General features: G+C 43.5%; 1 long non-coding RNA gene across 1 annotated transcript in view; it reads left to right on the top strand.

Annotated features, from left to right (window-relative positions):
* The first annotated feature begins 640 nt into the window (after nucleotides 1-640).
* The window catches only part of LOC125393367 (uncharacterized), a 228,200-nt gene continuing 214,940 nt past the window's right edge, over nucleotides 641-13,900 (top strand). The window contains exon 1 of the long non-coding RNA XR_015001789.2: nucleotides 641-1,365. This is a non-coding gene — a long non-coding RNA (uncharacterized LOC125393367). The remainder of the gene's footprint in view (nucleotides 1,366-13,900) is intronic.

Raw genomic sequence — 13,900 nt, forward strand, 5'->3', positions numbered from 1 at the left:
CATCAAACTCAAGTCCTCTGGAAGAGTAGCATGTGCTCTTTACCTCTGAGCCATCTCTCCAGTCCCCTACATTTGATACATTAATAATGAATTTAACATTTGTTTAACACCCTATATTGAAGATAATGGAATAAACATTTAAAAAAAGTTATCCCAAATCTAGGTATCTAAATAGGTAGAAGAGAAACTTAGGTTTCTTGTGTGGGTTGATGCCCAGCAGGAACTTACCATGGAGGAAAGTGGGAGCTGCCCACAGAGGAATCCTGAAAGAGGCAGTTCCTGGAAAACCACGAAACCTGTGAGAGGAGCCCGATGGTTTGATAGTCCCCGGCTCTGTTCAGGAAGCAGCAGACGTCTGGGTTCAAGGGCACCTTGTAGGTGAAGGTCTTCCTGATAGGTTGAGGAGATGGAAACATTGCAAAAAGCCACCTTGTAACATTTTGAGTGGGATCCAGAAAATTTGGGATGCTGGAGATTGAAATTTGCAGGGATGGAGGCTGTGGGAGGGGCTGTGGTTTGATTTCTGCTGTCTGTCACCCCTCCCCCACCTCTAAACCTTTATGACCTAAGAGATCAGAGTTCTGTGATACAGCTGGGGACCACCGCCAGGTTCCAAGGAGCACGAGGCCACCCAGTAACCACCAGGCTGGTCCACTGTAACAGTTACCTGGCAGCTCAGAGCCCCCTGCAGGACCGAGATATGTTGCACAGGATGGTGACCGAGGGCACCCATGGAGGATTTCACACGGATGTAACCCTCTGAGGGGCGAGCATAAGCTGTCAAGTACGTGGGGAGGCACACAGGCACAAACAGCCGGCCCTGGAGTCAGGTAATTGGCCTTGAACAGGCTCCAGCCTTCTTTCCCAGCTGGCCTCTATCTGTTTCGACTCTGCCAAGGTCCTGGAGGACTTCCTCTAGCTGAGAAAGATGTTAAGGACAACGCCAGGTGCCACGCTGCGGAGTCCTTCCCCTGCCCACTTATCCTTCTACCGTGATCGCCTCATCTAAGCTACACAAGATGGCTGTCTGCCCTCTCAGCGCCATGTACTGTCTTCTGGGCGGAGCATGACAAGGACTGTCTTAAGGACCTCGAAAGGCAGTATGTTGTCAAGTTGAAGCCCAACAATATCCAGGAATGAGCCTTACGAAGAGATTGGGGGTGGAGCCTCAGGAGCCCCCTAAAGTGTGACAATTCTCAAAGTCAGAACAGACTTAGGTGGCCAGAGAGACCATTGAGACAGTTCGGGGAAGCACAGGCACCCAGCACGAGAGGTGATGCCACATAACCAAATCCCTGACATCGATCCTGACATCGATCGCGCTGTCGCCCTCTGAGGCTGGGATCTTCACTGTACTGACTCCAGGTACGAAAGCTCAGTGGTCAGTGAGGTTGACCTTACGATGGAGATCTGTCTGAGAAGCAGCCCCAACACACGCAGCTTGCATCCTTCCAGACGGACACGCTGCCATCTTCCCACCATAGCTGTAACTTGAACCCAGGTCTACACTTACACTGGGCAAGTACCCTCCCACTGAGTTGTAACTCCGGCCCTCATTTTCTTTCATATAAGATTCTTCAGGCCATTCCTTTCTTTTTTTTTTTTGAAAGTAATTTTATTAAATTATAAAAGTTTCCATTTACGCCCCTCTTCCCAACACCCTCCCACTCCCCCCACTCCCTCTCCTCCTCCCTCTTCGTCCCTAAGGGCAGTCAGGTCCATTTACAATGTGGCGTTACAGGGACAAATTCTTTGAAAAAGACAAACAGTCACAGACAACTTAAGAAAGAAATGGCCTTCAGGAGCTATTTACGTCACTGTATTCTAGTCTACTCTTGGTCACTATGGGATCAGTAGTGGTTGCCCATCTTCTATTCTGATCTCAGCAATGTAGCCTTCCTCTTTGGGGCATTCTAACTAGAACTTGACCAGTTTGGTTGATTTGAGCCGAGAACCAGCTTTGATTTCACTGATTTTTCTCTGTGATATTTATACTTTACATTTCGTTGATTTCTTTTCCGATAGCTTTTTTTCCTACTTAGTTGAAGTTTAATTACTTCCTTTCACAATCTCTTCAGGAAAAAGCTATGATAATGTGTTAAGACCCCTGTGTTCTGGCCCTGGCTACAAGGAAATCCCCACTCAGTGTTGCCTTCTGCTGGATCCTGTACATTTTAATAAGTAGCATTTTCATTTTTATTAAAGTTAAATTATTTTCTAATGCCACTTTAAGTTTATTTTTGGCCTATAGTGCTAGAAATTAAACATGGGTCCTCACGAGGCAGCCAGTACTCTTAACCACCGAGTCACCTCTCCAGCCCCCTAACATTTTATTTTTATAGTTATAGTTTATTGTCCTTTTTGTCCTTTTAGCTGAGGGTTTTGCAGTTTTATTGTAGTGGTTGTTTTAGGGTTTATAATACATGGCTTTAGTTTTTTGTGTTTCACCTTCATACAATATTCAATTTTAGATATCAGAACTTCACAAAAATATACTTCAAATTGTCCTTTTTCCTAATATTACTTATACTTTACTTTTGTACAGTTTTCCTTATGCAGTTGGCTATCTTCCAAGGAAATTTAATTAATAATGAGTAATTCCTTAGATTTACCTAATAGTTGTTACTTATGTTACCTCTAATTTTGTTTTATGTGCACCCATTTCTCATGTTATTATTTTTTTTTTTAGAAAGGTGATTTCTTTGATGCCTTTTGTATAATAGTTCTGCTATAGTTCTTGAAGCTCTGGGTCTTCGGAAAATGGGTATTTTTAATCAGGTTTTTTTTTTTTTTTGGTATAATAATATACATTGCGCAGTGACGGGTTTCACAAAGGCTTATTCCCACATATGTCTATTGTGTCCTTCGACTGTGAGCATCTACCCTCCATTTTTTCCTGTTTCAAGTTCCTGTCATTCCACAGGTTGGTTGACTTCTCAGCTCATGCCCTGTACCCACAAGTGACTTTATGTGTCAATATAAAATCTGTGTGGTATTTGTCTCTCTGAGTCAATTTATTTTTCTGCATATGGTAATCTCCATTTGTTTGTTTGTTTTTTTCTGCAAACCACACAATTTCATTCTTGAGGCTGAGTAAAATTCCACTGTGCCTGCACACTGCATTTTCTTTCTCTATTCATTCATCTGTTGACAGACACCTTGTTTGTGCTCCTAGCTTGGCTCCTGTAAATAGTGCTGCAATGAAGTAGCTGTGTCTTAGAATCTCCTGGGTATGTGCCCTGGAGTAACACAGCTGGGCTATATGATAGCTCTCTTCTCAGTCTTCTGAGGAGGCGCCACACAGCTTTCCACGGTGGTTGGACTAATTTACATTTCCACCAGCAGGATGTGGGGGTTCCTTTCCACCCCTGCTTCTTCACCAGCATTTCTTGTTTGTTTTCTTAATGACAGCCACTTGACTGGGGTCAGATGAAATCATAATATTGTTTTAATTTGCAAATATTTCCCTGATAGCAAACAGTATTGAACATGTTTCACAATTTAAAGTTGTGTGTGAGTGTGTGAATGCATGCATGTGTGTGTGTGTGTGCGCGCATGTGTGCGTGCTTGTGCATGTGTGTTCAACTGTGGAGTTTAGAGGACAACTTGGGGGAGGCATTTCTTTTTTTGTTTTACCATGTGGATCCTGGGGATCAAACTCAGGTAGTCAGGTTTGGGACAAGAAGTTTTCTTGTTCTGTATTGATTGGTAAAAGCTTATTATAGGTGGCTTGTATACACGTTTGTTTATGCATGCTTTATCCACATACATGGAAATCTTGTGAGACTGACTGAGGCAAGCAGGAGTAATTCTTTGATAGATAAAGAAACCAAGGCACACAAAAGCTAAATAATGTGGCCAAAAAATGTACAATTACTTTAACAACTGAGAATTATTCAGAATCACATTCCAGTGAACTTTGTATGGTATTGTACCAGTGGCAGTGATGCTTTAAGAATATAGCCAGGGCAGGCAAGGTGTCTTAGTGGTTAAGGGCACAGGCTGCTCTTCCAGAAAACCTAGGTTTGGTTTCAAGCATCCACATGGAGGCTTACAACCACCTGTAACTCCATTTTCAGGGGATCACATGTCCTCTTCTGGCTTCCTCAGGCACCAGACATACAATGGCACACAGATACACATGCAGGCAGAATACTTATACATATTAAAAGAAAAGAAGAAGGTAGGTACACCGGGTAGGGATTTAAAAAAGGTTAGTGTTGCTTCTTTAGGATGTGCAACTTACATGGAGAAAGTTGAGTCAGAAGTGGCCTAAGCTGATTTCATTATATAGAGAAGAATCCACCCATCCATCATCTATCCATCCATGCATCTATATTACATATAAAACACTATTTTTTTACACTTAGTAAAAGTACTTTGTTTTCTTTTTGTATTTCCTTTATATCTCACTTACAAAGTTATGTATGGCATTATTATGTTAAATTACTTGAGACACTGATAGGTCTGATAAATTGGGGAAAATGTCTGCTTCCCATTTCCTCTCCTAATTACTGCCCCATTTGTTTCTAGAATTATTTCAAATCTGGATCTCAGGTAAGGCTCCTAATGAATAATTTCATGACCTCTTCTTATTCTTCATTATTTTTAAAATTTTATTTTATTTTTTGCTAATTTCTGTGTATGGGTGTTTGCATGATTGTATGTCTGTGTACCATGTATGTGCCTGGTGCTCACAGGCCAGAAGAAGACATCAGACCTGGGGCTGGAGTTACAGATGGTTGTGAGCTACCATGTGGGTGCTGGGAACTGAACTTTGGTCCTCTGCAAGAGCAGCCGGTATTCTTAAGCCTCCCATGTTTTTTCTTTTCTTTTCCTTCCTTCCTTCCTTCCTTCCTTCCTTCCTTCCTTCCTTCCTTCCTTCCTTCCTTCCTTCCTTCCCCCCCCCCTTTCTTTTTTGAGAGAGGGTTTTTTTTTTTTTTGGTGTAGCCTTGAGTGTCCTGGAACTCTCTGTTGACCAGGCTGATCTTGAATTCACAGAGATCTGCCTGCCTCTGCTTCCAGCAAAGTGCTGGGATTAAAAGATGTGCCACCACCACCTGGCTCCCTCTTGTGTCTTCTTAAGCATAAGGAAATGCATTTCTTAAAGTCTCAAGGAAACACCTGATTCTATAGAAATTCCTCCCCAAGAGTTTATAGAGCATCACTTAGGATAAAGTAACTTCTGTTCTTCTGGGTAGGGATATAGACAAGAAGGAGGGTCAGGGTCTTTTAATCGAGTTCTATTTGTGTCCATTTTGTGGCCTATCTTTCTGACTGCCACACAGTTTTCGTCACTCCAGGATGTCTCTAACAGAATCTTGGCTCTGAGTCAGGCAGGATGGGAGGGGGCTTGCTGTGAGGTGTGTTCTACACAGCCTCCTGCATCACTGAGGACATTTTAAGGAAGGGATGCCTTTCATTGGTGTTGAATGTATCACACACACACACACACACACACACACACACACACACACACACACACTGGGGATTCTGTCTTAGCAGCTGGCTCCTCAGGCATGTAAACAGGCATTGTGAAACTCCACAGGCTTACAGGGTGGCAAGAGCTCTGCCCCGCTTCCCTGTATTAGCAGAAATGGCAGATGGTAGCTTTCTCCCCTAATAATCACCAGATGGGATGAAGTTATGCCCTGTGGTGTAGGAAGGAAGAAACTGGGTTGAGCATGCATTTCTACCCTTAATCTCTTTTTACTTGATTGAAATTTGTCTGCTACTGTTTGTATGCCTGTATTAGAACTCAAAAGTGACCAGAATCTCAAGGTGATTGTAGAACACCGGCTTTCGTTTGATCAAGTTTGGCTTCTTCTTCCAGTTAGTAACTCTATAGTGTCCTTAGCAGATATGCAGATTTCTGTTTATTCTGAGTCATGGTCTATTCGCACCCCACTCTGGTTCCTTATAAACCTGCTTTGTCTAGCATTTCCTTTTTCAGGACCAATAAAATGTTCAGAGAAGTGAGGTTTAATCTTTTGTGTAGCAGAAGTAGTGCTGTAAAATTTAAAATAAACTGTACTAGATATATTTTCTATTTCTGTGATAAAGCACAATAACCGAGATGGCTCTTAGAAGGGTTTATTTAGTCTTACAGTTCTGGAAGGTTAGCGTCCATGATGGTGGGGACAGATGGCAGCAAGTGATAGGCATGGTAGTTGTGGGGGTCCCGGCAAGCATCATGACCAGCAGGGAAATTATTTGGGTGAGGTAAGAATGACACTTGGGTCAGCTTGGTTTAGCTGGTGCTGGGTCAAAACTTCCAAGTGGGCTAAGCTGATTTCATTCTATAGAGAAGAATCCATCCATCTATCCATCATCCATCCATCCATCATTCACTCATCCATCCATCATTCACTCATCCATCTATCCATCCATCATGCATCATCCACCCATTATCCACCCACCCACCTGAAGCCAACCACTTTTTTTTCTTATATAAACACAGTAAAACTTTGGGGGAAAGTTTCCTTGTGGCAATCATCACAACAAAGCTTTAGGCACGGCTACACCAGAAACTCCTTTGCAGAGAGCGTCTCTCTCTCTTTTAAAATTTATTTATTTATTTATTTATTAAAAATTTCCACCTCCTCCCTGCCTCCCTCCCCCCCCCCCACCTCCCCTTCCCTCTCTAGTCCTAAGAGCAGTCAGGGTTCCCTGTCCCGTGGGAAGTCCAAGGTTCTCCCCCCTCCATCCAGGTCTAGAAAGGTGAGCATCCAAACAAACCAGGCTCCCACAAAGTCAGTCCATGCAGTAGAATCAAAACCCAATGCCATTGTCCTTGGATTCTCAGTAAGCCTTCATTGACAGCCACATTCAGAGGGTTCAGTTTGATCACATGTTCCATCACTCCTAGTCCAGCTGGCTTTGGTGAGCTCCCATTAGATCAGTCCCACCGTCTCAGTGGGTGGACGCCCCCCTCGTGGTCCTGACTTCCTTGCTCATGTTCTCCCTCCTTCTGCTCCTCATTTGGACTTTGGGAGCTCAGTCCAGTGCTCCAATATGGGTTTCTGTTTCTATCTCCATCCATCGCCAGATGAAGGTTCTATGGTGATATGCAAGATATTCATCAGTGTGGCTATGGGACAAGGCTAGTTCAGGCACCCTCTCCTCTGCTGCCCAAGGAACAATCTGGGGACCACTCCTTGGACCTGGGAACCCCTCTAGAGTCAAGTCTCTTGCAAACCCTAAAATAGTTCCCTTAATTAAAATATTTACTTCCCTGCTCCCATATCCACCCTTGCTCCATCCCACCCATCCCATTCCCCCAAGCTCTCCTGAATCCTCCCCTTCTCCCTTCTCTCTCCCCATTCAAAGAGCATCTCTTTAGCAAAGCACTGGTAACCTTTCCCACAAGGAGGAGCTGTATTGACTGATAAACAACGCGCTGGTCAGGGGCCTAGGGAGGAAGGGTTTGTAACAAGCATAAAAGCAAACTTATTTGCAAAGCACAGGGGACCTCTTTCATGAGGATGGGCTCTATTAGCTGAGAAACAATGCTCAGGATTCTGGGGGATTCATTGAGTTCTGGCTTTACAAAATAGCAAATATTATCAGGCGCTAGCACATTCATTCCCAGCCTCTGGGTGGAAAACAGGTGTCAATTTCTTCTGTTGAAGAAAAAAGCCTGCAAGTTTAACAATTCTGGTTTCTTTAGTGTCTGTGTGAGCTCGGGCCCTCTACAGCAGCTGGAACAAGATGCTGAAGGCTGAGAGCTGCTTTCTCAGCCAGGAACACAAAGCAGAGGGAACTCTCAAACCTTCCTTCAGTGACACTTCCCCCAACAAGGCCACACCTTCTAACCCTCCCCAAATAGTACTACCAAGTGGGGGTCAAGTATTCAACTAGATAAGCCTTTGGGAGACATCCTCATGCAAACCACCACACAGTCCTTCTAGCTTTTTTTGATGGTATAGACCTATCATTTCAGCGACTTGAGAGGCTGGGGTACGGGAATCCCAAGTTCAAGTCCAGCCAGGGCAGCTTAATAAGACCTTGTACCAAAATAAAAAAAATAAAACTCAGGTTGGCGCTGTAAATCTGAATTCTTGCCTACCAGAACACCCTGGGTTCAGTCCCCACTACTGAAAAACAAACACACACACAAACAAATGACGACCACCCCAATCAAGCTTTATTAACAACTATATATGTAGCAATTTCCGCATCTTTAGTGAGTAGTCTTATTAGCAGCATTTAACTTTTCCTGTTAGAGACACTAGTCATAGAGCAGACAGAGGTGGTGCCTTGGAAATGAATGCGATCAAAGGAGGAATGTGTCTTAGTCCTCCAGGCTCTCTTAATCCCACAGATCGTTGTAGAGGAAAGATTGTCTGCCATTATTAAAGACATCCTAGGCAGGCCCCTTTTAACGTGCATAGTATGCAAGCTGCTCAATGTGGTGCTGGGAACTGAACTCTGGACCTCTGGATGAACAACAAATGGGCTGGATGGCTGAGCGGTCTATGAAACCCCCATCTTGATTTTTTTTTATGGGCTATAAATTTAATATATTCCGACAAAAATGAAAGTAAGACAGACAAGGCTTTGAACACAGATAGGCTTACTTGCGGTTGATCAGAATAAACCTTTGGGATCAGGGTTCCCTATGGAGGCCTCTGGGAATCTGGGATGAGCCCCCAAATGTTATGCCCGGTCCTTGGAGACCCCAAAGACCACCAGGGAGACCAACTTACAAAAATGCAAAAGCAAGGCTTACTGTGTGGACAATACAAGCCCTCAGGAACCTCATCAAAGTAATTGGTGCAGCAGTGACAAGAGGAGGGACTCCGCCTTTCTAGAGGGCATTATTTAAAGGCAAAACCCAGAAAAGTTACCTTAACAGGGTGTGGGGTGATGGGTTCGATTCTGATTGGCTTGTATCTAGGGACTTTACAGAAATTTATTTTTGAACCTCACCTGTTGCTTGTCAAGTTTTCTTATAGGCTGACCTTTGGGTGGGGACATTCTGCTGTTGTCTGTACTTTCCAGATGGCTACCCTGTTACTTTTTGCCCCTAGCCATTTCTGAGGACTGGAATGTTCTATAGGAAATAGCTTACACAAGACACAGATGGAAGCAGAGGACAAAATGGAGGAACTTAGGTTCTTCAGTGTGTCTGTGTATGTGTGTGGTGAAGCTGTTGTCAGAGTACAGCTTGAGGAAACCTATTTTCTCTTTCCACCATGTGGGTCCTAAGGATCAAACTTGAGTTGAGCTTGATGGCAAGAGCTTTTGCCAGCCGAGCCATCCTCTGGGCCCTACCCTTCTTCCAGGAAAGGCCCTTGTGATGACAGGGGTGTGAATAATGCCGGATACTCTCTCTATTCAAGGTCTTTAATCACCTTTGTGAAGTCCCATTTTTTTCCTGTAGGACAGAAATTGTCTCTGACTCTGTGTCCTCCAGATTCTGTATAAACTAATTATCTTAATTTTCAGCCAATAGAACCTAATTTGCATAGATAAAGATGGAGCCTTCCAGGTTGTTTACTTCCTGTGGTTACATGACTCACACAAGCAGAGTAACTCCTGTAAGTAGCAAGAATTTTCGTCAGTTAGTTTAGTATCATCTTTAGGTCCATTAGTATAACAAGCTGTGATAGAAAACCCTCTATGGCCATGGTTCCTCCCAGAGAGACCTTGCGATCCCAGTCCTGCAACCTCAAGGCCTTGGCTGTGTCAGGAGTCTCAGCTGTTGACTTTGCGTTCACCCCTGGCTTTGGGAACAAGTGACAGACCCTTGCTATTTGTTTCGTAAACTCCTGCTCTTCCATCCAGTGCAAGCTGGGCCTCTCTGGAATTCACTTTGGTCTGTGTTTTGATATGCTATTTTCCATCTGTGATACCCTAGGACCCCATGCTGCTTCCCAGTAAGGAGTGTCATGAGTGTCGTGATTCCTCAAGTCTCTTAAGTGCTGGTCACTCGATGACATTTCCTGCCGGGTCCAACAAGCTGTCAGTCTGATCATTGTCTTGAGAAGATTTCAGTTTAGAATTGAGCAAAAACTTATTTTTTATGTATATGTGTGTGTGTGTGTGTGTGAGTACACACACACACACACACACACACACACACTGTGCCCAATGAGGTCAGAAGAGGGTATTGGATCCCCTGGAACTTGAGTTATAGAAGTTGAACCTCCATCTGGGTTCTAGAAACAGACCCAGGTCTCTGCGAGGACAAGAACTCTTAACCACTGGGCCATCTCTCCAGCCCTGAGAGGAACCATTTTCCCATACAGTTGTAGAATCTACCAGAGATAGCTGGACCCGGGAATAAATGCAGGCTGCTTCAGGAACTTTCAGAGGCTTCCCTCCCAGTGCCGGACTGCACGCTGATGCCCTTTTGACCAGAGGTTGTCCTTGACTAGTTTCTGAGAGCTTACAGTTTAGCTGTGTATTTATGTTTTTGTATAATAAATTTCGTCTTTGGGGATGAAGAAAACCACACTCATCTAACAGGGCTGTTCAAGTATTTTAGCCTAGATCTGATGTAATTTGGTTTTAATGGTCATTGAGTGGGGAGACTCAATAATGAGAAGTTAGGTTTTGGAGGCCTGCTTTGATTATATTCAGAAACATCTGATTATTTTCTGTCTCTGAGGGACCCCATCTGTGGGGGAATGCTGGAACATAGTAAGAGCAGGAAAGGGTGGGCGTGGCCTTATGTTAATGGGTAGAAGTGTATAGTCAATGCAACCTCATTCATTTCCTTGTCTATGCAATGTATTTGCTGAGGATTTCTGCAGCCACATTCTCCACCGAGTCCCTAGTAAGGGTGTGAGTTGATCACATCTTTGCTGCAAAGGGCTTCTAGTCTAGGATAGCAGACATACATACAGTGAAGTGTTCCAGATGGTGCCAGAACAACATGCTCAAGGCTAGGTAACTTAGAAAGCACAAGATTTATTTTCTCTCAGTTTCGGGGTCTTGGAAGTCCAAGACCAAGGTGCTAGTTTTTGTGGGGGTTCTCTCTAGAGCCTGAGATGGTTGTGGGCTTTAGGACAGGGCATCTGAATGCTCCATGAAGCCTCTTTTGTAAGCATGTTGATCTCACTCAGGAGGGAGGCATTCTCACAATAGCTTTCTGAGATTATCATGCTGGTAACTCGAATTTCAGGGTAAATATGTTCAGGCCTTGGCACATCCCACTGAAGCTTCTAACTGGCACACAGTGAAAGCCAAATGGGGATAAAGTGAGGATTATTCAAAGTGTAGAAGAGTAAGACTTGAGAAAGCATCTCACACTGTATTCCAGGCTAATCCCCAATTCACTAGATAGCCCAGGCTGGCCCACACTACTGCCAATCCTGCCTCAGTCTCTCAAGTGGTGGTGGTGTGAACCACCATGCCTACCTATGTGCGTTCTTATCAGACGAGACGTGGCTGGAAGACATTCTGAAAGAGATCTGGCACTATCTATACCTTGGCTTAGCAACTCAGCAATATCTCCATATGATAGACTCAATTTAGAGTGTCACCGTAAGCTTAGGACTTCTTTATGTTCAAGACTGGAGAACCCAATAAAAAAAGAGTAATTACAAGAGACTGTAGGAAGAGGATTTTTCTTCCCCGAAGAATAAAGAAATAAAGTAGTAGTGAAACTTTCAGAGCATTAACTTTAGTATTAAATATGGGCTGGAAGTTTTTCATACTCTGGTTAGATTTATCAAATTTGAAATGGCAAATCCATAAATGCAAATCTATGATGTATCTTTTGTGGCCTTTCATGCTATAGTAAAAATAGAATATATGACTTTTTTTTATAACCCGGGCTTTATAAACCCACAGGAAAAAGCTTAAATTCTCAAACAGTTTCTATTTTTCTTATAAAAGAAAAGACATATTTTCTTTAACAGTTATTTCAGCCAAAGTGGTGCCAGATGATTTAATAATGGAAAACACAATAAGTCAGTAGAAACCCAGACATAGGAACAGGGTGGCAGCTCACAGAGAAAAAAACACAAAAGGGCTATAAAAAGTAAAAAAAAATAACATTATTCACAGTTAAGACTTGGAAATTGGAACAAGGGTACCTACCAGATTGATAGTATTTAACTTTTAATAATATTGAGTATTAGAATATAAAGAAATCATTAGTCTCAATCACTGTGAATAAGCAAGGAACGGGTGCAATTCTTTTGGAGAGCAATCGGATGCCAGCAAAGCTGAGTGTTTCCTCCTGTACTTTTGTCTGGCAATCCACACAGGGACGCTTATCCAAAGGCCAGTGTGTAAACTGACGTTCAAAGGTGGTACTTTCCCTGTTTCCTTTTTTTCCTATAATTTCTTTTAAAACTTTAAATTATTTTTTGAGAATTTAGTATACGAGTACATTATTTCCAACATTTACCTCATTCCCTCTCCTGCTTCCTCCTCTTTGTGTTCCCATCTACCCCCTCAAATTCATAGCCTCTTCTTTAATTATTAGTGTTACATATACACACGTGCGTATACAAAAACACAGCCCGATGAGTCCATTTAATGTTGTTCATATGTGCACAAAGGCTGTTCATATGTACATTAGGGCTGAGCACATGGGATTGGAATGTGTCTTCATTAGCTGCTGTGAAGAGACACATGACCACAGCAACTTTTATAAAGGAAACATTTAACTGAGGTTGCAGTTTCAGAGGTTTAGTCCATCATTGTCATGACAGGGAGCATGGCAACATGCTGGCAGACACGGTACTGGAGAAGGAGCTGCGAGTCTTATGCCTTGACCTGCAGGCAACAGGAGGTGAACTGTGTCACTGGGCGTGACTTGAGCATATATGAGACCTTAAAACCTGCCTCCACGGTGACACACTTCCTCCAACAAGGTCACACCTATTCTAACAAGGTTGCATCTTGTTGTGTGACTCCCTATGGCCAAGCATTCAAACGCATGACCATATGGGGGCCATTCCTATTCAAACCACCACAGACTGAAGAGCACATCTCTGGAGAAGATCCATTCTCTCCTTTCAGCAACTAATTACTTGCAGCTCTTCACCTAGGGGTGGGACCGTGTGAGATTTCCCTACCCATGATGGTGTGTCTACTGGTGGTGTCCACTGGTGGTGTCACTGTGCAGGTCTTATTTAGGTGGTCATATTGTTCAGATTTTTATGGGTGCAGCTTCCTTTTCATATACAGAATAGGCTGTCTCCGCAGCTGGTATCTTGGCCCTCCAGCTCTTTTTCCGTTCTGTTTTCTTTGATGTTCCCTGAGCCTTAGGTTGTAGGTCGATTAGCTGGGGCTGGGCACCCCTGGTCATTCGCTCTCTGCAGTCTGACCAGCTTTGGATTTCTGTAACGATCTCCTTCGGTTGAAAAAAGGAACTTCTTTGATGAGGGGTGAGGGTGTAGTTCTGTTTCTAATACAAGGACAAAAACTCATCAATTAGGAATCAATTCAGTAGGTTATAGTTGATCCCCAGTTTGAATCCTGGGGTTGGTTCAAATCGTTATATCACATAATGCCATATTGCCGTTAAAGAGAAAGACAGAGAGGTTCATTTGTGCTGATCTACTGGGAGCTCAGCTGCTGAAACCGCGGTGCAGAGCAGGGCGTGAGACGCTTGTAGATACAGAACATTTGAACACACACGAGAATCTGCTAATACCATTTCCAAGGAAGTGACTCAGGAAGGCTTAGAGAAAGAAAGAGATTTAGTTTTTATCCTATACATTGGACCGTTCAAAATTCCAATTAAAAACTAGACAGCAGATGGAAGAACCCGGTGGCCTGTAATCTCTATGTGAAGCTCTGTAGAACAGTCACAAAATAGCAAAAAAAAGTCTCGACTTAGCTCAAGCTGCACCAATATGCCTAATTGTTTTCTGGTCCCCCAGCGGACCACGGAGCATCTACTCTAGTGTCTGCTATGTGCTGGCCGCTCCCCAGA

The sequence above is a fragment of the Myodes glareolus genome, chromosome 4 (genome assembly GCF_982192425.1).
Source record: "Myodes glareolus chromosome 4, mMyoGla1.1, whole genome shotgun sequence".
Taxonomy (NCBI): Eukaryota; Metazoa; Chordata; class Mammalia; order Rodentia; family Cricetidae; genus Myodes; species Myodes glareolus.